Source organism: Lonchura striata, chromosome 4, assembly GCF_050655825.1.
Source record: "Lonchura striata isolate lonStrDom1 chromosome 4, ASM5065582v1, whole genome shotgun sequence".
Taxonomy (NCBI): domain Eukaryota; kingdom Metazoa; phylum Chordata; class Aves; order Passeriformes; family Estrildidae; genus Lonchura; species Lonchura striata.
Window position 1 is genome coordinate 66,048,520 of NC_140706.1, and position 23,988 is coordinate 66,072,507.

The window sequence follows — 23,988 nt, forward strand, 5'->3', positions numbered from 1 at the left end:
GCTGAATGCAGAAACTTGGTGACTGTGGCAATAACCTGGTTTATTTTTGCAGTGGGCTTGTTAGTACAGGATGTAAAGGGAGGTTGAGAGACTCAGTAATTTGATTAATAATATAAGGACCAAGAAAACCAAACAGTAGGGTTTGATATATTTTTTTATAGTAGTACTTGAAGGATGTTCCAAGTTTATAAAGCTTGGTGAAGGAAGGGTACACAGGTTATTTTAGCTTTCAAATGACATTATTGACAGGGGAGAATAAAGTATTCAAAGACTTATAAAAATAACTTAGATTTAGGAAAAATGTGTACTGAGATGAACAAAATCCATTTGGGATAAAAAAAAACTTGGGCCACTGTATATATCTGAACCTTCTGCTCTGCTTTGGAATATGCATCAATTCTGAAAAGGGATTTTGTGCCAAGGTAAGTGGAATATAGGAAATTGCCCAAAATACCCAGCTATGACACTGGAATACTGTGTGGGACTTCACAGCCAGCCTCTTCCTCGTCTAATGAGTGAGATCATGGATAGCTCAGGTTGTATAATCATGCTGACTTGGCAGAAACAAGCACTGTGTGAAGCCTTTGCCACTTATTCTCATTTCATTCTTATGCATGTAGAAAATTCCACTGGAAGCACTCATATAGGTACCTACATGACACCAGCCTTATTTTCCTTATTAAAATAGTAAAAATGAATAAGTAAGGATGATAAGTTGGATGGAATTTTAGAGTGCATGCTAAAAATGTGGGATCCGTGAGGCTCTTACTCATGAACCCCCAGCTAGATGTGTTAATGTGTCTTTCCAGCTCTCAGGGTAGACGTGTGGCTTCCAAATTGTTAAAAATACTGCTTGTGACAGGAGAACTCCTGATAAATAGGTATTCAAATTCTAGGATCCTTCTTCATATTCTTTGGCTTTGGTTTTGATTGCTGTCACTTTCTTAGCAAACAAACATGAGTGCTGGAACCTTCACTGATAAGGCTGGTTGAAGAGAAGCTGCACAAATTAGCAAGAAATGAGAGTTTCAAATTTGAAGTCAGTGGAATCAGAATGGGAAATGCAATTTTGAATATAATCTTTCTTCAGAGGAAAAAAAAAAAGAAGCAAATCCTACAAATTCATTGTTCAAGAGCTTGAGTTCTGTATATTTAATGTTCACTAAGATTTGATTGTAAATTTCTAGTAAACAAAGTAACTTTTTAAAAACGTATTTAATGAATAAATTTAAATAATGAAGGCACTAGAGAAGATCCAGATCCTTTAGAACTTCAAATGATAAAAAAGGATCAGCAGTGTGTTCTGAAAGAGCTGCTCTGGTTTGTTACTCTCTTGGTAATTAGTTTATGGAAATTTCAGTATTGAAAAACAAACAGATGAGTGTTGTACAACCCAAAAAATGTTATTCTCAAGCTTTCAGTCTTTGTGCCTTTGTTTTAACATTTGATGAGATTGCAGCATTATTTACAATGGTTGCCACCAATTCTTAAATTTGGAATTTGCTTTCAAAATGTGATAGTTAACTTAGCTGTTAACTAAGCTAAGTACTGATCTAAAATAGTTGTTTTTCACTCAGTATATTTCTCTTGCTTGAGTCTGACTATTTTTGAGTCTGCAATAAATAATCACAGTATGTCTTCAGTTTTCTGCTTATACTGTTGATATTTACAATAAATAAAGAAAAACCTGTAATGTACTCCATGTTTCTGCAACCCCAACCATTTGTTATTGGCATCTAGGAAAATTATGTTCCAACAATTACGGTGCTTTTAAATTTCTAGAAGCAGTGTGCACATCAGATGCTTTCTGCTTCTACAATGATGCAAAGTAGCCATATGCCTCGTTAACCATCTAATTAGGCTTTGCATCACTGAAGCAATAGAAAAGGCCCAGAGTGTTTATTGTTCAAATCTCCAACATTAATTCACCAGATTCACTTGTCAGCCGAAGAATTAGAGAGGAGCCAAAATAAGAGGCCTGCTTTGAAGCAGTCTTGTTAACAATCTCTGATTTGCCTCTATTTTTGTAATTATTATTTTATAAAACATTACGTAAAAAGAAGCTTCTAGGGTTCTGGCTTGAATGATGGAAGCAATGTTTATAAATGTGCCTTCAAAACCTGAGTTTTTCAGATTTCATTGCCATTTTCTTGGCAAGTAACAAGACAAATGCAAGTAATGAGCTGGTTGTTTTCCTTGCTGTTTAGAAACCCTTCCTGTGGGGGAAATCCCACTGAAAATTCTTCCATTATATTGGCTGGTTCTGTTACTGCCCTACCACTATTGGTATTCGTCAATCCTAAAGGAACAGCCTGAATTATCATATGATTGTATAAAACCTTGGCTGATAAACTGTGAAAATAGCTTTTTTTTCCGTGTCACCTGACAAAGAACTTTTGCCTGTTTAGGAGGCAAAGAGCACTGCAAGTGAAAAGTATCCAGATCAATTGGAACGTGGCATTTTCTCCTTTAAACATGTCCCTAGCAGGCAAATAAATGAATACAGGAAAAAAAATATTTTTCTATTGTCAGCTGCTTTCACTCTTTTTCCCGGTCCTTGAATCTGACCATCAAATTCCAAACCCATGCTCAATCACCTCTGATGCAAAATGAATATTTACTTTTTAAAATGCATAAATTAAAAAATACTAGCTATGTACAGGTGGTCCCATAAATCTTGTTGGCTTAACTGCCTCCATTTGTGTTCAATCTCAAACAGTAACTAGTAAAACAAAAGCATTTGTGCTTGGGATATTTATGAAAAGAATTGAATAATGAAACTGGGAAAGGTCAGGGAGGCTCTGAGGAAAAGTGTGATCCAGTATATTGGTTACAGATCTTCCTATGAGGATCATCCAAATTTTTTCATAAACATAGATTTGAAACAACAGTATATTAGGGGTAACTGTGTTGGAAGGAACAATGTTCATGAGCAAATATGTAGATTTCTTGTAAGGTCTTTTCTGTCTCTGACTTCTACAGTCTGTGCTGCCAAAGAGAGATTTAAGACCAGTTTTTTAAAAGTGATTTTCACATTCAGTCTGTCTTTTTTTCAAAGACAGATATTGCAAAACCCATAATACATTTTGTAGTGTGGAATTTCTCCTTGCATCCTTCACATCCTGAATCTGTTTAGTCAAAGGCTTTGAACAATGAGTGAAGTGACCAGCGTTTGTTTTGGCAGCTAAAACTACTTGCTACATCTGCCATTCATCTCTTGGAAACCCCTGAAATATAAAAATGAAGACAATGTTTGAAAGAAGTGGTGTGTGAAAAAGCTATTGTCTGTGCAGCATTTGCAGTAGCAATCTAGGCACATTTTTCTTGGCTTTCTGTCTGATTTCAAGGTTGATGAAGGAATCAAAGCCACTGCTCAGCCTAGAAAGTCACTAAAAAAGAAAGCATGAAAATACACCCCATGACTGAGTAGACTTTCACTTATTCACCTTATGTTGGAAATTTATTCCTGAAGCATTTAAAATTGATGCTTTCATGGTCTTCAGGTTAATGATTGTTAGAGTAACTGTTAGAATAAATGCAGGATGGCCCAGATAATAATATATCTATGTTATTAGGGATGTCTTTGGCTTATTTTGCCAGGGTACCAGAGCATTAAAAATCTTAGTTTCTACATGTGCAGCCAGCATTTAAAATCATGTGCATAGTGAGAAGTAAAACACAAATAATTTTACAGGTGTTAGTCTTACAGAAATAGGAAGGAGTATAAATTATTTCTTTGTTTAGGATCAGGACTCTGAAAGCTGTTGAAATAAGTGTCAGAATATCATGGGATCGATCAGACACTCTTCAACTGAGCTGATGTTGAGGTATATTTAAATTAATGTCTGCTCCTGTATGCAACTCATTGTTTATACATATTTTGTATCTCTCACTCGAATAACTTCCATTTTTGGGTGTAAATCTGTTGTTTGTTGAACACTGGAGCTCCAAATGGCAGAATGAGTTATCAGCCTCAAAGGGAAGCAGGTCTCTGCCATCCCCTGGCCACAGAGTCGTCCCTTTGTGTTGCTCTGCAGTGTCACAGCTGCTGCAGCCCGAAGGGTGGATGAGTAAATTTCTTCTGCTTTCAGAGCACATCAAAGTACAATGGCTGAATGGAAGATTAACTATGAAAACATGAAGCGTCTTTGTTGGGACACATTGCATTAGAGTCTGTGACCGTGCTGTGGAGTGAGTGCTCTGCTTCTCAATGCTTTAAACAGATGGGTAGCTTGGCTACAAGAAGAATATTTGTATTATTTGTACAAATGTCTTACAGCTAATTTTTTTCCTTAAGTTTTGGAAGCACATTGAGGGTGATACTGAAGAATTCTGCCTTGAATTCCTGCTTGGACAGGTATTTCTAATAGAGCACTTGAGCACAACTTTGGCTGGGTGCTATTTTTCCTATTATAAATTTGATTTCTCCCTCTTATAAAAATTTGCCTGTATATCCCTTGGGATCTAGAATTTTCTTTAAAAAAGTTAAGAGTAGCAAATGAATTCAGTCTGACATTGCTCTGTCAGATTAGTGTTGTTTGGCTGCTCTGTGCCTGCATGTCTATTGTCTATGATATGTCTTTGGCTGTCGCTAATGGCAATGTGCAGGTTAAGTTTCTGTACTGGACCTAAAAAACAGCTTCCCAACAGCTTCCCAAGTGTGCAGGACTGTTGGAAGGAGATTATTATCTACTTCCCACTGCACATTTTCCTGAAGCTTCCTTTTTTTTTTTTTTTTTTTTTAAATCTTCTGTTGCTGCCGCACGTGCTAATGGATTTCTGTACAGGAAGCACAGAATCTTTCAAAAGGCTGGATTCAGCAATTTTGCAAGGCCTGTAGTCCATTAAGCTGAGGGACCAGTTGAATCAAAGAGGCTGTACAGCCCCTAGTTTCAGTTTTGAAAGCAGTGGCCCCTAGGAATGAAATGTTACAAAAGACGACAGACCTAAGCTTTTATTTTTCTACCTTGGACTGAGTTCTATTTAGCAGCAACACGAAATTTCTATCAGGTTCCCTCCATACGGTCCTTTCAAGGCTCCAATAAAGGAATGAATGCCAGAGCAGAGCCTTTACCCATTCAGATTTCAGCTCTGTTAGCTTTCAATACCAGAAATGTATTTAAAAGTGGGTAAGGTTTGTTAACTCTAATATACCACTGTCACTCATCCTTCTCCAAAAGAATCAAACTATATATGTGTTGGGATTTGCAATTCAAATGAAACCATTTTATTTCTTGAAAATGGGCTACTGTGGAGGAGAAAAAGGCTGTATAAAGGATCACATTAACCTACAGCAATAATATTATAACAGCACTGTTCGTGATACTATAGTTAGGGTTGTGCCAACCGGTTAATTTATGAGCCTTCTCCTTCTCTTTTTGAAATGCCCAGCTGCTTTCCCCCCAGCTTTACAAATTTCTGATTAAAAGTCTCAAATAAAAGTGCTCTGCTTGTCAGAATACAAAATCCTATAGACTCAGCTATCATCAGGTTTATTTCAAAATGGTAGTGAGGTTTTATTTCCCTTATTTATTTATTTTTAAGAGAACTATAACACCATTTTTTTCCCATGCGTTGCACATGCAGGATCACAATGCCATACTTTTTAGCTGCCTAATATCCTGAGAAATTTTACTTTTTAACTTATTGCCTTGTTGTAGGGACTGAAAAGGAGCACTAAGGGCATATTTTGAAAGTTAGTAAATACAGACTTTGAGAAAATAGTGAGAAAGTAGGAGGTTTTATCTATCTTGGAAAAATCATCACCAGTGACTGAAGAGTTTATTGAGAAAGTGTCTAGGCTGCATTTTGTGGGAAAGTGGTTGCAGGAAAGGTTATCTGCTGTTATCAGTTAATGATAATTAAATAAGAGGACACTTGGAAAGGTATTGCCTTTTAGGCTAATAGTCATTAGAACTGTATATAATGAGAATTAAAAAGATTGCTCATAAAATAGAAGCATGGTGGAGTCAGTAAGAATGAAACCAGAGGTTTTAATCTTAATACTAATGTTTAATGACATTAATGTTAAGGCTTTTAATACCAATGCTGCTGTGAATATGACAGTTGGAGTCCAGGGTGTATGAAGAGAGGAAAACAAAACTTAGAGCAGTGAACCCAAATTTTAAAGCTAGACTTTTACCTGAAGGTAAGGGAATTGGTTTCAGTATCCTTGTAGAAGTGTGGTGCAGGGTACAAAACTGTGTGTGATCTAAGAAAAGGGCAGCATTTCCAATGCTAACTCGGTACCAGGGTAAATAGAATTAAGAGACAGAAACTTCCAGAAAAGCAATATGCACCTGAATTCATCTCTTTAAAACATGAAGGGTGTTGGAAATAGTATCTGGAAGCATATTTCCAGCCTATCTGGAAATAGAAGCCTAAAGAAAAGGTCAGTTTTAAAAAACAGATACTTAGAATAGATGCAATAAAGTCTTGAAATAAGGTGCATTCTTTTCAAGTCTTTTCATTTCTGAATATGTGACTGAGGGCTGGAGAAAGTGATTACTTGATTCTATGTTTTTCTTTTTAGTTTGGGAATGTTTTTTATTTCTAAAAATCCAAGAAGAATTAGAATAGGATCCTTCATGTTAGAGTGGTTATTTTGTCACTCACCAAAATGACCCAAAACATGCTCTATTTTTGCTGAAATGCTTATAAAGGGCTGCTTCTGCATCAAAGCTCATGTTGACTTTTGTGGGAGCTTTTGTGTGTGTACATACACGTGTGTGATACAGGCTAGCACAGGGAAACAAGGGATCAGGGCAGCACTTTTGGGCACTTTTCTAGCAGATCACTCTTCCAGTTCCATCCTTCAGAGTACCTTTGACAAAATATTTCAGGATATATGTCATTAACTGCTCCCCAGCCAGTATTTAATGTATCTTATCTCTATTGTATATGTGCATATAAGTGTATGTATAAACAAACTTAAAGAAATACTCATATGTAATTAGATATTTATACTCAGCATATGTTTAAGAAATTGGGTAGATGCAAGTAAACATATTGTGTAAATGTATTAATAGATGTCTATATATGTGTATTGATATTTATGGAAATTTTTGCGAGCATGTGTTTCTGTATCTATATTTTGCCAACAGTGCAAATATGGGGACAAAAAGGTTGCAGTCCAAGGCTAAGGATCCCTGATTAATTCCTATTACTACTCCTGCCTTCCAATTTGTTACTGAAGTCACTGAGCACTGATTTAACCCCTATGGGCAACAGCAAATCCTGTTTATGGGACCTGTCAATGTTGTCTTCAAATTTTTGAATCTCAGTTTTTCACAGAAGGATTGAAAAAGAAAAGAGCATTTGTGGAAAAACATGAGATCATTGTCTACAAGGGATATTTTGAATGCACATTTTCCTGTGAGCACATCAGCTCAGGATCTGGGAACACTGAGTTCCTGGAACTGGGAATGTGCTCACAGCAATGCAGGCTCAGAGCTGCTGGTGTGGGAAGAGCCAAAGGGCTCCAGTGGTGGACAAAGCTCCCTCTACTTATCCATCCACCCTTGGGTCAAAATTAACACATGATGTTGTCCCAGTTTCTCTGGCTGCTTCTACAGGATTTGTTTTCTGCTCCTGAGGCCAACTGGCCCAGCCTAGCTTGCATCAGTACAGCAAAATCACCCTCACCAGAGAGAGGGACTGCATCCAAAGTACCCCTGCAAAGGGTTCCTTGTTCAGGCTTGCACCTGTCCTCAGAGCCCTGTCCTGCAGAGTGCCCAGCCCAAAGTGAGCATCCTGGAGGATGTGCCAGGCCTTGGACCCACTCCCTAACCCCGTCTGCTCACACAGACTGTCTCTGGCTGCTGAACTGGTGGTTTCTTGAGCATGTGCTCAAAAGACTGGCAGTGTGAATGATGGGTGAATCTCATCTTTAGAAATGTCCAACTATTTGCTTAATTCCTATTCCATTCTTTCTCCGACACAGCCTCATCTCCTCATTAATTGTCTAGAAGTCAAAATCTTTGTCCATATGTACATTTATGTGCTATTGTCCAAAACCTTCCAAATCTGCTGGTGAACTCAGTTACGTTTCGCAAGAGTTCATGGTTTAAAAGCTTTAAATTGCTGGATGTGTGGTGAAAAAAACAGTATCTAGTGAGGATGTAGACTCCCAGTGAATTCTTCCACCAACATCAGGCAGGAAACCCTGGCTTCTCATGATGGAAGCAGTCATAAGATAAGCATATCCTGGCCCATCAGCACAGCTACAGTGATGAGCACCTGCTGCTTGCCCATCTGATAAAATACTGGGAGGACAGACTGGAAGAGGAGGGAAGCTGCAGGGAACAAGAGATGGGAGAGAAAGATGGAAGATGGAAATCTAGAGGAGAGCTTGCTTCCAGACCCTGGCTGCCAAAAATGTGCATGTTGGTTTCATTTTCTGGAGGGTGCAAAATGTAGCAGATATCTGCTACAGAGGTGAGGATTTTAACCTTTGAGCACCTGGTTGCAAGCTGGAATCCAGAATCCAAATGCTGAATGCCTTGGCATCCTAGGGGAGGTGTGCAGTGAAGGTATCTCAGAAGGGGGGTGTGTTGAGTGAGGAGATGCTTTAAGGTAGTTAATAAGAGTTGCAGAAGACAAAAATAATTAAAAAAAAATGTGTCCAGTTCTAATCATCTTCTGAGATTTAGGCACCTTGCTCAGGAGGAAAGTGACTTGTGTGGGTGCATATTCACTGAGTATTTCTGAAAGTACCTTTTATTTTAAATAACTGAACAGAAAATATTGTTTTCTTTTGAAGGAATGGAAGGTATGAGATAGTGTTTATGTGTTTTATGCCATGATGGGGATTACAGGCATAGTCTTGGAACTAGAACCAAGACTGTCCTTTCTTAGTAAGTGACATAACTACTAGACTTTAGAAGCATGGTCTCTTGCATGCCTTTTTTATTTTTTCTTTTTTTTTTTTTTTTAATTTTTTCCTTTTTTCTTTTTTTCCTTTTTTCTTTTTTTTTTCTTTTTTTTTTCTTTTTTTTTTCTTTTTTTTTTTCTGTATCACTGAGACTTATATTTTACAGGAAAACACAGCAGTGATTCAACTGAAGGGCTGAAGAATGCCCTTTGTGCAGTCTGGTAGTTAGATTATTCTCATGGGCACTGGCAGATGTCAAAGAAAAGGACTTGGGTGCCCCACACGGTTAGTGCCTGACAATTACATTCTTGCATGAAAGCACAGCTCAAGGACCTAAAGCAAAGCAGTTGGTTGCAGCTATCTTTTGCAAGAAGTTTTATCCTCTTGAATAGCTATGTGGCTTTATATATTTACAAATGAAGTATATCTGTTAGATCAACCCTTTGAGGAGTGAAAATTTCATTTCTATTTTGTAAATCCTGGTTGATTTGATGTAAGCTAGGCTTTGACCTGCTTGACTTTGTAAAAAGCATGGCAGTTGTCAGACACTGATGGTCTGTAGCTGTGCAAAAGTCAGAAGAGAAGTGGTGAAGATGCTCAATTTATGTTGGTGCAATTAAAGTCACGGAGAGCAACAGCCAAAAGTTCTCCTTTTTGCTGTGTCCTCTGTGCCTCTGAGCACATTAGGAGAGGAAAAGCTCAGTTCTCACACCTCTGCTTCCTGAGCTGAGATGCTCATGAGGTTTTGCTCTAGTTACCAAGGTATTTGCAAAGCAAAAGAAATTGCACCTGACAATGTTCATGTGCAACCTGATTGCCAAACATGTGCATTTGAAAAGATATTAATTTGGCTTGCTCTGCCTGCCATTCCCAGGCTGTGGCTCTGCTTTTCTCCATATGCTATTTAAACGGTGCTTTCCACAGCAGATTAATCCCAGCACACACCACGTAAGGGTGCACAGGGATAAGATGTGGATGATCTAATGGCGATCCATCATTGTTGAGTATTTAATTTAAATAATTAGGGATTGTACTCCCTAAGTATTGAGCAACTGGTCTTGCCTGGAGCTATGTTCTTACATGGTTTTTCAACAAAATTTAAATTTTAAAATCTTTTAAGTATTTCTTAGTGGAGTTATGGATCCTGTGGAGCAAGTTCAAACCTATTGATGACATCTGTCTTGTGACTGAGCATTTCATAACTGGGGGACAGCAAACCTTATGTTCATTCATAGAAGTGAAGAAGAAAGAGAAGTCAATCAGGTCCTAATAGATCTGAGTGGTCCTGCCCTACTGTGCTGTGATGGCCTTTACTGTTCCTTATGCAGCCTCACCCCACAGGGTTTATTATTTTGCAGACGAAAATTGTTTGCTTTTCTGTGTAAAGGACTATTATAAAAAGCACTATTGAAAGTCTGTCCAAAACCTCTTTCTTATAGAATATTACTTGGTTGAGACATTAATTCAGTGGCTGTTTCCTGCAACACATCTGAGGCTTTTCTATACTTTAGAATATGAATATTAAATAAAGGTTACCACCATCTGGCAAATTAATAGTATAAAACAGATTTCTAAGACTAGAAATTTTTAACTGACAAAATAACAGGCTCTGTACCTGGCAGCTGTTTTGGGTGATATAATATACAAGTAAGTAAATCCAACATTTCTCTGAATTTATGCTGACTTTGGATCTGAATAATGTATGCAGCACTTTTGGATTCTAGCATGATGCTGAAAAGGGTTACCAGAGACCAAGGGTTATGTGATTGCCTTGAGGCTAGTTTACATCCAAGTGTTCTTTTAAACCTGATGATAAATCCTTTATTCTACTGTAAGTCAGAAATAATTAAGTTGAAGACAGCAAAGTTAGGCTTGTTTCAGGAAAATGAGATGGGAATTTGGGCAGACTGACCCAACTTCCTGGGTTGATCATGTGGGGCCCAGGTTCTGCCACAGCTCTTGGGAAGAGCTCCAGGTCAGTGTTTTGCGTGGTACGTGGACAACACAGTCACTTCTCACCTTGTATTTCTCTATTTCACCTTCATTTATAGCCAGGCTCCTTTGGCTCCTTTTCAGTTTCACATTTCAACTTTGAACTTAGATGATTGTGTAGTGAGAGCATAACTAATACAGTTCTTCCATTAGAATAAAGAAAATAAAAACTAGTGATATAAAACCACTTTTTTTGATATCTTGAAATGGGAAAATAAGGTAAATTAATGTCTCAGCATAATTCCATGAGTTTTTTGTCTAAAATTATATATGGATTATTATAAATATAACAAAAAGTCAGACTTATGAGACTTAAGCTGAACAGCTGTTGAGAAAAACCTGACAAACAAAGGCTTTGGCTTCATTTATACAATGGCCAACAACGTGGTAGAGTTGTCTCATTGAACCAAACAGGACTTCTCAGATCTATAAAGTTGTTTAGATTCATATATTATGTTGTAATATCCATATTTTGTTGTTAATTTGTCAATACTTTTCCTTTTGTTCCTTTTTTTTAAGAAAATAAGAGGTCAAACTGTTGCAATAATTATGGTTAACTTAAAGCAAAAATGCTCATCAAAATATTTTCTCATTTGAAATAAGATGAGGAGTTGTGTAGAAGGGTTTTGCTCAAGTATGCATTCAAATTTCAGGACAAAAAATGAGCTTGTAAACAGGAAATTCTCTTTTGCAGACTTCAGTGCCAAACACATCTTGATACATACAGAAACAATCATAAAATGCTTTTTGTTTACAGAACTATTATTGCTCTAATAGAAAGATTAAATTTTGGAAGAGCTGACTAAGTTAATGGAGGCGATTTCAGGCAAGCAACCTCATGAGCATTTGAGTGTGTTGGGAGTCTTTAATTTGGTTGATTCTTTTTAAATTATACTTAAGATAATACTTGAATTAATGGCTGAAATAGAATCTGGTTCATGTATTTCACAAGATATCTAAAAAACAAAAGGTCTTGGAAGGAGTTTTCACCTTTTACTTTCTTTAACTAGCATAATGTATTCAGCTGGGAGGTTTTCTTCTGTCATTATTTATTCTTTCTTGACCTAAAACTTATGCCAAAGCAAGATTTTCATGCCAGATAGTGCTAATATTTACCCTGCCTAGCAGATCTTTCTTTCAAATAAGGTAATTTCCATGTGTGCTGCCCAGCAGGGTGTTTCAGATGACGAATTGATATGATGTTGGGTATTTAAATTGGAGGTTCATATAGCAGGTTTTCTATCCTTGCAGTTTTGTTATTATCTGGAAGAAAAGTTTTGACATTTGTAATTGTCCACCCACTGAAACAGTCAGACATGTTTTATAATTATATGGAGAAACCTTATGGGCTCAGCTGCAAAATTGACTGTCCAAAGCAAATAATGGAGACTTGGCTGCAGAACATGTTCCCCTCCTCAAATAAGACACGATCACAGAGAGAAAATAGTAAGACTCCTGCATGAAAAAGTGCTGTGGCATTTAATAGAATTTGAAAATCTTTCTACATGAGTTATCTACCAGACTATAAAAATGAGCAAGAAAATATATTCTGCTTCTCCAATTCCATATGGCAACTAAAAAGTTATTTAGAACAGATGCTCACTTTCTAATTCTATGGAATTTTACAGAAATTATTTTAGAATTCTAGTAAATTATCTATTTCTAAGGATTATTTCATAGCAAATATTAAAGGACCTATGCTTTATTCTCTCTAATGAAATTCTAAATGTTTTCCCCATATGAATCTAAAGGTTGTGACTGGAAGCTTGCTTTTCTTGAAAATCAAAGGAAAACACTGATTTCAGGGGGAGGCAGTGATTTTTGTGGTCTCTCTATACGAATTTCAAGTTTCTCAGTCAGTATAACTGCAGTTTTATAGGGACCTCAGGGACAAACTAAGCAAGGGAGGCTTGAGTTGTCCCCTTGAAATGTGGGACAATGCTGTGTCAGGTTTTGTCAGTGTAGCTGCTGTGAGCAGATTCAGAAATCAGTGACAGCAGGTTTTGGACTACTACCTTTAAGCGGCAGCTTTGTGGGTTCTTGTAATGTATAATGGGATTGGCAGGAAGTTTTAGGTCAGTCATATGATATTATAATATATAATATGGTTATAATATGATATTATAAATGGCATTATAAATGTCTGGTAATGTTCTTAATAGTGTGGAGTCTGAACATATATATGTTTATTGCTAAATCCAATACTTGTTGGTAAAAGGTACAGAAGAAGAGAAAGCTTGTTTTCTCTTAGAAAGTAATATATTTTTATCTTTTTTTCTGGGGTCAAAATATACTTTTAATTAGAATTTCCCTGCAACATGCATTGCTGCTTGCATGTGTCCCTCAGCTGAGCACTATTGTCCTGCATGACAACAATTTTCTATTTTTCTTTTACCTAAGTTTATGAATTAATATCTTGTGAAGATGATTATCCTTTCTGGCTATGCAGATCTGGCATTTCTTGATTGTAAGAATCTAGTTTTACTCACTGTAGCACACAGTAGCTGTACTCTGTGAAAAATTTGCTTTGGTTATTCTAACATGTGTAGTTACATATGGTAATTGGAGCTTGTAGAAATTTATACAGGGGAATACGTGTAAGTCTGTGTCTGGAGCTGAGGGTACATTAGTCTGTGTAAAACCTCAGCTGAATAAAGACTAAGCTTCCAACTTTGTAAACTAAGTAAGCACTTCTCCGAGTCCCAGTTTCCCAGTTTTTATTGTGTATACATAGCAGGATGTCTCAGACAGCTTATCATGTGGAGGGAGGTTTCATGGGATGGGTGAATTCATCAATGATACACATTTACATGTTCTTTTTTCCTTTTTTTTTTTTTTTTTTTTTTTGTCTGAGATCGAGCCACTGTTGCAAATTGAGCTTTTGGAAGAGAGCAGCAGTGACAATATTCATATAAATTAACTCCGTTAAAAAAAAGACAACCTTTTGTGGTGGTTCACTGATTGTTGCCAAAGTCATACAGCTGGATCTCTGCATCCTTCTAGAAAAGCCTTAGCAATAGCTGAGCATCCATTTCTGACAGACCAGCGAGGTTTGGGACTTCTTGGAAACTCACAGGGATTTGTCTGATGGAGGGATTTTCGACAGCAGTCTCCCTGGAGTGTCTGTGCTTTCAAAGATAAGGCTTTCACTTCACAGCCTGCCAGGCAGGGACGTGCCCTGCACTTCTCTCTTCAGAGGAAGGAGCACAACTTGCTCCCTGATTTTAGTGAAACGTGCCAGAACCCATCTCCTCCCTGTACTGCTTAGGCAGCATCTCTGCTGGATTCAGTGGTCTTTTGTGTCTCTGTGATGTTTTTCCTTACAGGAGTCAGTGTGGGTTTCAATGAGAGGAAACATTTTCCTTGTAGCCCCTCAATTCCACAGCTGACCTGCCTCAGGCTGCCACTGTAAGCTGTTGCCTCCAAACCTATAAGCATTTACATGAAAACTTTGTTGAATTTTGTGCAGAAACCCAAAGCCAAAATACATGGAGCACACAAAGCCAGTTTGCCTGCAGCAAAAGAGATTCTGTTCTCCTCCATTCCCTCTTGTTGAGGCAGGGCGTGGGAAAGGAGGCTTGTAATTCTGAAAGACTTCTGACAGAAGTTTGCTTGTTGAAAAGTCACCATAAAGAGCTTTTATTACAATCAGAGGCAAGGATTTATGTCAGAATAAGTCCACACAGGATAAATTCCTCTATCCTAAAATAACCGCTTGGAAAAGAGGTATCATTCTCTCTGTCAGATGCTAGGCATTGGGAGCAGGGAATTATGCTCTGGCCAAGGGGTGCCTGAACAGAGGCTTCAGCCACGCTTCAAGATGTTGGTGGGTTTTGGTATTTTACCTCCTAAACTTTGTGTTATACTGATGGCATTAATGGAGAGCCTGGCTGATAATGTCTAAAATGGGGGTCCTTGAACACCCCACTTCCTGGAGGACAGCAGCTCCTTTTTCCCAGTGGTCTCTATCCTCTGGTTTCCAGTACAAAGGAGCCTTGGATGAAGGATTAGGGAGAGGGGTATTCTGTTTTCCACCATTATTGCAGCCTTGGGACAGCAAAACCTCTGTCTGTGCATCATGAAGAAGAGCAGAGATGTTGCTTGCAGACAGCCACTGCTACTGGTCACACCTGGAATTTCAATTGTTTAGAATTTCGTCCCAGCTTTATGCTTGGATTTCTGCAGGAACGTGAGGAATTCACCTAAGAAATGTAGTGTAATGTAAAAGTAATGCTTAAACCTGAGGTGTAAACCTGGGTAATGTTCCAGTGAGCTGCAGCCCAGAGGAAGATCTGAGTCAGAAAAGGTTGGAGGCCAAGCCATAGTCACTATTGTTATGTTGTGGCAGAGGAGGAACCTTGTCCTCAGAAGTATTAGAAAAAATAAAAATAACTTGTGGGCAGGCATTGCCGTGGTGGTCAGCAGTAGTGTTGCTTGACAACATGTGTTAATGACCTAATTTGTCGTGTGTTAATGCCCTAATTCAAGGGCGGGAAAAAAGGAAAAAAAGGGGAGAATAAGAGAATTGCTAGGATAACAACAGGTATAAGAGGACAACTTTAGCAAAGTACTTTAGGAGTTACCTGCAGGCTGTGGGCCAGGCACAACTTTTCTGTCAGCACTTGAGTACCCACTTTCTGAGCCATTAACTTATGGACAAGACCCAGGCTGTGGTGCCCATTTCCCCATTTTTTTTTCCAGTGTGTGCCCTGTGGAACACTGGGGAATGTGCAAGGCCATGTGTGGACATGTTAGAGGAGGCTCCTGCCATGGATCCAATAAGGTGGGGGAAGTGCCAGCATGTTTTACCCTCGGATGGCTATGTGGAGCCTTGGAGGTTGTTTTGGGATTAGACAAACATCTGAAATGTATTGCAAAGTGATATTTAATCGTCCTTTGGAGCAAGGGAATGGTGCCATGTAATTTTCCTGAGATCCCCGACTGATGGCATTTTCCTATATTCCGTTTCATGTTCCAGGAAATACAGTGTGAAGTAGGGGGAAAAAAACCATGGAGAGTGAAAGTGGGAAGGATATAAAGGATATGGTCAGACTCCACAAGTGTAAAATATTGTTAATAAGTTCTTTTTGATAACTCCTTCTTATCAGCAAATTCTGCACTGGAGTGGCCCCATCTTAAATCCTGTGTTCAGTTTTGGGGCATCACAGTATAGCAAAGACATTAAACAACTGGAGACCATCAAAGTGAGCCACGAGGATGGTGGAGGGTCTGGAAGATGAGCCATATGAGGAGTGGCTGAGGGCACTTGGTCTGTTCAGGCTGAAAAGAGGAGACTGAGGAGAGACATTGTGGTCTTCCACATCCTAGCAAGGGGAAGCAGAGGGGTAGGTTCAGATCTCTTCACTCTCATAACCAGGGACAGGACTCAAGGAAATGGCATGAAGTGAACCAGGGAGGCTTAGGCTGGATATCAGGAGAAGGTTCTTCACCCAGAGGATGGCTGGGCACTGGAACAGCTCCCCAGGGCAGTGTCACAGCACCAACCTGGCAGAATTTGCAAAGTGCTTGGACAATGCTCTCGGGCACAGGGTGTGACTCCTGGGGATGTCCTGTGCAGGACCAATGATCCCGTGGGTCCTTTCCAGCTCTGGATATTCAGTGATTCTATGGTTCTTCCAAGTGCATGGGCTTGTCAGATGCAAGCTAAATACCAATACAACTGTGCTGCCATCCACAGAAAATGTCACACATCTTGGCTGGGAGATATATTGCCGAATGGAGTGGGAGTGAAGCAGTCTGGAAATGGAGGAATAGTTATTTCTCCTTACCCAGACTTTTTTCTATTTAGTGTATAATTCTTTCCCTTTCCTGTTCTTTCTTTTTCCCTGCTAGTGCTATTTCTAAATACTGATGAGACAACACAGGGTCCAGCAAGCATTCCCTTAAAGCATTTTAAAACTCTCTAAATTAAAATATTTTGTTGGAAGTCATAGGTCAGATTGTTCTTATTCTGGTGAGAGGTCTTGCTAGTACCTCTGTGCAACTGTGCAGTTTGGAGAACTCTGTGTTGGTTCTTTTCTAATTAAATTGTGAGCTGCTGTTTGCTTTCTGGCCTTCAAGCCTTTTACTACCTGAATCTGGAGAACAGGCTGTAAAACATTAAATATGGGAAAGCTGGGAAATGTAACACACTATAAATGTATGAAGGTAGGAGCTCAAATATGTGTGGACATAAAGATTTTATTTCTTTACATAAGGTTTAAATGAAGAGTCTGCAGTATAAATCTCTGCTTTCAAAGTGAACTATCACTTTTCAGCAAGAAAGAAAGCAAGAATGACTATCAAGAAATAAAATATTACACAACTAGGAAGCACCAAGGGAAGCCTCATAAGACCATCTACATATGCAAGTAAATGAAGACCCCCCTCCAACCTGCCCCCCAAATATATTATAGGACTTTATTTATTTATTTTTTTAATCTGCAGCTTGGAATTGTATAATTTTGTCTTTTTTTTTTTTTTTTTTAATTTGGTGAATAAGACATGCAGAGGTCACCATTATGCAATGAAACTGTCAGGAGACAGCTGGGAGGTCTTCATTTAATGCCCATTATGCCCCATATTTGATATCTGTATCAGCCTCCTAATGGGTGGTAGGCGGGGGTGGAGGATGATGGTAGTTTGGAGGAAACAAGCTGTAGCAGCTCCCTGGAAATCACTGGGGGGAGAGGGAGGAGGTGATGTTTTTATAAGCAGAATAACTGAAAAGTGTTCCTTAAAACCTAATGTATTTATATAAGCAGAATTTCTGTATGAGCCGAGAAAACAGTTTTAACACTTACAAATGAAAACAGAGAAATCCTAAATGTTCTAGATCCTCAGGCCAGATCTTTTTTGATTTTTCCTCAGGTTTTTTTGTCCAGCTGGATTAATCACATTACTGACTTTTTAAACAGAATTCTCCATTATGACCTATGTGATTTCTGAACATAATTTTTCTCAGCTGATTATTGAAGCGGTGGGGTCAGCAGCACTCCCCAGTATGACTGCTCTGAATATTTGTTCTGTAGGTGGACCTTAAAGGAAATCTTTCTAAACCTGGAACACTGGAGCACTCATCAGCTGATTATATGAGGTCTTTAGACTTTCATGCTGTGCATGGATATATTTCAACAAGTGAGCTTGACTTGTCTGTGTTCGGTTGTGTGGCAATATTTTCATCTTGTGTACTCAAACAACATTGTCTTAAGTCCATTGAAAAGCCACCCCAGTTTAAATTGTAGTAAAATCCATGTTAGGGGAAGGGGATATAGTCAATTAGCCAATTATGTGTTTTGTTGAACTAATTTTTGATCTGCTGGTATCCTGTGTAGTGAAGCACCAGAAATGTCTGTTTGGTCCAGGGTGTAGAACAAAAACCATCATTGTGTTACTGAAATGATGAACCCCAGGCAAGGAAGAAACAAGCATTATGCTGAAGTAAGTTATTATTCAGAGGAAACACACGATGCTATCATACTTCATATGAAAACCTCTCATGGCTGAGGGACGGCAGGCAGCCTTTTCCTCCTCCCAGCAAGTCTGAAGTTAGTTTTGGCTTGAGGTGGAGGCAGAGGGTTGAGTATCTCCCAAAGACATTTTCTAGCTTTATATTGCTCAGTCAGCAGTCTGAAATGGATGATTGCACTGAGGTGGGTTTCTGGACAGCATTGATGTTCTGGGTTGTTGGCATGGGATGGATCTTGAAGAAGGAGCCTGCATCCCATAAAGATCCTATTGATAAAATGTGAATAAATGACCTCTGCATCTAGCTGTTATTGGTGTTCTGGGGCATATTAACTGCATCTAAATTATTGCATAGGAAAGACCTATGAAATTTATTTGACTTCAATGACCTCCTTAGAGAATGGACTGTGTAATTTGCTGAATAGCTTTTTTTTTTTTCTTTTTTTTTTTCCCCAATATACCTTTATGAGTTTCCCTGTTAGGAGCACTCTGATATAGGTTTACTTGGTTTTGGCCCTTGCCATGGGCTTGTAAATTACTTTCAGCCACATACAGGACTGTGTGATACCTCCCAGAAGTCTAGAGCATAAAAGAAATGAAGATGCAGTCTGGGCTGTGGTGTTAGGCTATGGCTATTACATTTATTGCTCTTATATGTTAGCAGCCTGCTTCTCTGGTTCTGCCCCTTCTCCCATGTCTGCCTTGTACTTGCAGAGCTGTCTGAAGTATCAGGGTCTCTCAAATCCTTGTTAATTCGGACCTACCCCTCAGTTCTGGGACAGGGAGGGTTGGCTTGGCTGAGTTAGCCCAGTGTCACTGTGACCTTCTGTGGGATTTCTAAGCAGCTCAGACAGACCCACTCTTAATCACATTGTGCCACAACTTGCCCTTGCATTTCCTAAATCACTGTCCTTGCCAGAACTGTTCAAAATTGAGTCTTCATGGAGAGCTTGTCACAAGCAGCTAAGAGGGAAAAACACGACCACATGCTCTTGTGCATGCCATCAAAGCTCATTAATGCAATGTCATAGGCAAATAATGAAGTCTGTTAATTATGTTTTAATACTACAATTGATTTTCTTCTGCATTAACTTTGCCTTCACAGAAACAAAAACCCTCTCTCTCTTTTTCTCTAAAAGAATCATTCTCCTCTGGGTGATTTATAGATATAGCAATTATGCAAAGTGAATAAATGTTCCATTATTGTGATATGATCGCACATATGCCGCCACCATTAACTGAAATTTATTCTTTGCTTTGAATACTTATACAGTGCAATAGGAGCTGTGAATTGAAATAATAAGTGGTTTAACATTCTGCTGAAGCTGAAATGAAGGGAATGAGCGGGACAGTGCAGACACGGTGTCGCTGCTGTTGGAGTCCCGTTCTCAGAGACAGGTCACTAGATGGCAGCGGTACACAGCAAAGCAAAGCCATGCTCCTTATTTTGCTCCTCAGAAAACTTGCAACAGTCTGAAACGAAAGAAAGAAAAAAACCCCCCCACACACAACAAAACCAAATCAAAAAGCCCATCTCTACATGCACTTAAAATGATACATTTTAAATTCAAACTATTGTGTTATTTTTTTTTTCCTTAGTAGCTTTGACTACAGAGTGAGGGCACATTCTTACTGGACGACACGACATACAGCAGTCACAGCTTACCTTTGTGAAAGGTTTGTGTTTTGAAATGTTTGGAAGTAATGCAAAAAAAACCCTTTAATTTTTTCCATTGTGCACTCTAATTAGGTCAAATGCTTGCTGCTGAGGCAGCCGTGGGTCTTGTGGTGGGTAGGAGGCAATTACATGGCAGAGCACGACAGCTTAAATACTCTGGGTAAATTTGGATTTGCAAGGTAACAGTCTGACAAATGCTGTGGTAAAGTCTCAGAAATGTGCTCAAAGCATCTCTCTTCCTGAGTATGCTGACTTTTGCCTGTTTCTCTATTTTGCCTGCAGTGTATTTGAGCTTTCACTTGATTTGGACAAACCCTTTTTTTTTGGCTTATTTACATTGTGATAGAATAAGCGCAAAGGTTTTCTTCCTCCTCCTGCATTCCTCTGAAGCTTTTGGGTTCCAACACATTTCCCTTGCAAATGGAGCAACTCTGTACCTCTTTAATATAAAATAAGTTGCTTTCTCCCAGAAAACAGTAGGAAGACAGTAGAAATTTTAAGTTTCCAAGAGAAATTAAAGTGGGCTTGTTTTATAAATAATTCATGGTGAAAGTGCAGCCTAAACTGTCTGCAGAAGTTTAAGGAATTAACCCCAGAGCTCTGCTCCACCCTGCTGCTGGAGACAGCCATCCCTGGAGCAGAGATCAATCCATGTCCAGGGCTCAGCTGCCTCACTGCTCCATATTAATGTGAATGGCACCTTGGGAAGATCCAGTTCCAGTCCTACTAATGGTAACTGAGAGGCAGTTTCCATTTCAGTGATTTAGTTCTGGACCTGACTCACAGTGAGGCACTGTTTTATTGGGATTTTTATCCAAGGTTTGCCATTTATATCTGTAAGGTACCTGGAAGTCTCTTTTTGTTTTCATATAATGTATATATGTGAGAAGTAGGCAAAAAGTTCCCTTTGATCAAATACACATTGTACTTGAGCAGTGACTCAGCTTTCCTAGAGTTTCTACTTTATGGATTTTCATGGAGCTCCTCTTCCAGTTTGGTTTTTTGTAATTTTTTTTTTAATTTATTTGTCTTTAGGTTTGATGGCCTTTTCCTAGTTTGTTTCAATGTTTTTAATGTAGGTTTTCCAGGAAAAACTCTGAGAAAGATTTTCAACTGCAGTGTCATTAAACGAATATTTTGATTTTTGTCTTCTTTACTTAACAGAAATTCTTCACTCTTAGTGTTTTTCCCTGAATAAAATTTTGGTCTCACAGTTATACTAAATCGAGTTTATGTGCCCAGGGTTAAATTTGGCCATTACTTTGTGACCAGGTAAGGATCCAGCTGAGATTCAGCTGTCCCTGATTCAACACTGATAAACCAGCAGTGATGCTGTGCTTGCTTGGAGAGACATTTGAAGAATGTGCAGAGCTGGGGTGGGATTCATCCCTGCTGGGAATGGAAGTTAATGCAGCACTTTGGAGGGCACAAGGCTGGATGCAGCTGAGTTAAAGAGCAAATAGTTTGTGCATTTGGTATTTAGATTTGGTTTTAAGCCTAAATCTCTTACTACGGTATTCCGTGGGCTTCAAAAATGCAGGCTGTGAAATCACCTAGTCATCCTATAGTATCAAAACAACTTGTAGCTGTGAGGAAGCACTAGCAGAAGCAGCTGAGTCCAGAGCAGCAGGCTGAGGGAGGCCAGGAGATGCTTTCTGGTGCTCTCATGCCTGCTGAGGGGCATTCTGTCTACTGTATGGGCTTTGCACCTGAGCTTTCCTTGAAACCAGCACATGGAAGACAACTCTGGTGCATGGATGAACCTGTGATGCAGTTGGGTTGCAGCTAGGATGCAGAAGTGGAAACAAAGTATTGCTGAGGGTTTTTTTAGTGTAGATATAATGTAAGGGTCCATAAGATGTGGCTCTTGCATTGCTGTAGTCTTTATATTGCATGATAAAATTCTGCAACCATGAATAAGGAGAGTTTAAATGCCTGTAGTGCTTTGCCAGAGGGGAATTAGGCCAGCTCAGGCTGATTGTAGGAATTCTCATCCTTCTTATTTCATAATCATTCTTCTCACCATGATGAAGTTTTGTAGCCTTGCCTTTCAAGTCTGTCAGTGGCTTTGCAATCTGGAGTAGCAGCAGCAAGCAGTGGTGCCTTTCATCGTTTCCAGCCAGGCAGGAGACTGCAATCACTCCTGCTGGGTGGGTGATGGCTCTCCATCCCTCTCCTGGCAAGGCTAGGCTCTAATTAAAGCCAATCTTTGAGGAATTTGCAGCTATTTCAGAGTGCTCCCATCTGTGAGGTGAGCTTCTGAGAGAGGATAATGCTCGTGTTTCTGCTCTAGTTTCCTGTCCTCATCCAGGTGCAACTCAAGCTGTCGGTGATTATCTCCAAATCCTACCATGTCTGGGACCCGTTATCTAAGACATGGGCTCTCACCCCATACTAAGATGTGGGGCATACAACTGGCTGTTTGTTCCTCAGGTAAAAATTTCCATGGGAGGTTTGTGGGGATTTCCTATTAGAAAGCTTCTCATCCCAGGAATTTGGCCCTTACCCTTCCTCCCTTCTCTCCACTAGACAGCCTGCCAACACACAGATCTTAAGAATTTTCAACAGACTGTATGGATTAGCTGTTGCCCTTTTTCCTCTCTTTTGGTACATGTCTTTTTGTAGTTAAGGTTTGTGTGACAGTTGTTTTCCTGAGGGTTTAATAAATTATCAATAATTGATTAATCAATGGCTTTAAATAGTTACATAATTCATCAGCCAGGTTGTTTATAGCTATCCTACCTTCCAATTTCTAGACTTTAAGCTATTTGCAACACATATATCATTCATGTCTACCATGTGTATTGTTCCTTTCTCACAATGTCTTTCCAAAGTATCCATAAAAGTGCATTAATAAGAAGTGTCACTAAACAGGGAATCGTACTAGATGTTGTTTTTTTTTTTTTTGGGGGGGTGGGGGGGATTAATTTTCTGTACAGAAAATCATAACTTTCTCTTAGTTTAAGAAAAAGGAAGATGTTTGGAATCTGATGCAAAGGCTCCTGAAACTTCTCCTTTCCTCTTGACCTCACTTTTTTCTCCCTATTTTTTCTTTCTTCTGACAGAGCACTGTTTCAGTGTCCTCATAAGTAGTCTACAGAAAAAAATATTTCTTCTCTTGTCATCTTGAGGTTGATGGCTGTCTTCCCATTTCCTCTTCTGGAAGATGTCTGTTCCAATACCACAACAGTAAAGATTTGGATTCATTAATACAACACTGATTCAGCTGCAGCAGGTTTTAATTGAAGTGAAATGGAAAGATGTTTCACTTGATTTGTCCTGGTCTACTCCAACTCCAAGTAATGGCTGGTATCGTATTTGTTCAGTCAATCCTACTGGGCCATTTTGGAGCATGGACAAATAATGAAAAATGGGTGTGGGCAGGCATCCATTTTTTTTTTTTTTCTATAGCTGAATCCAGAACTGCTTAATTATGTATATATTGCTGTGAAGGGAAGAATCTTTCTGTCATCATGTATAAAAATGGATGAGGCATCCAATCACATAAAATGTTCCACCTCTAGGAATGGTGAAAGGCACTGAAGGTGATTTGAAGAGCTCTCTTTACTTGCAGAGGATTCCCTTACAAGAGGAAAAACTGAACATTGCCACTGCAGATCTACCAGCTGAGTGTGCTGTGGTAGCTTCCTTTTGCACATGGTTGGTAGGAGGAAGGTCAGAGGATGATACATGGAGCTAATAAGGATTGGGGAGCTTGCAAGGATGTAGCTGATGTGTCCATAAGTGGGTAGACCACCAGCCAAACTCATCTGAGACACTGGAGGAGAGAAACAAAGTACTGGATCTCTGAAACTCAAGTGACAAATAAATTGAGTATCTCCCTTCAGCCAGGACAGATGTCCAGGTTTTCCATACCTCTTTATTCCTTGTATGCAGGTTAAGGAGGAAAACTTGAAGCTATCTGGCTCAGTGGAAGTTGGTTGGATTGCTGTGAAAGGGTGGATAAAGTGCCATTCAA

At 39.1% G+C, this 23,988-nt stretch overlaps 1 long non-coding RNA gene across 6 annotated transcripts in view; it reads left to right on the forward strand.

The window, feature by feature from the left end:
- LOC146767697 (uncharacterized) overlaps positions 1 to 23,988 on the forward strand; it is a 382,268-nt gene that overhangs the window by 273,840 nt on the left and 84,440 nt on the right. The window lies entirely within an intron of this gene.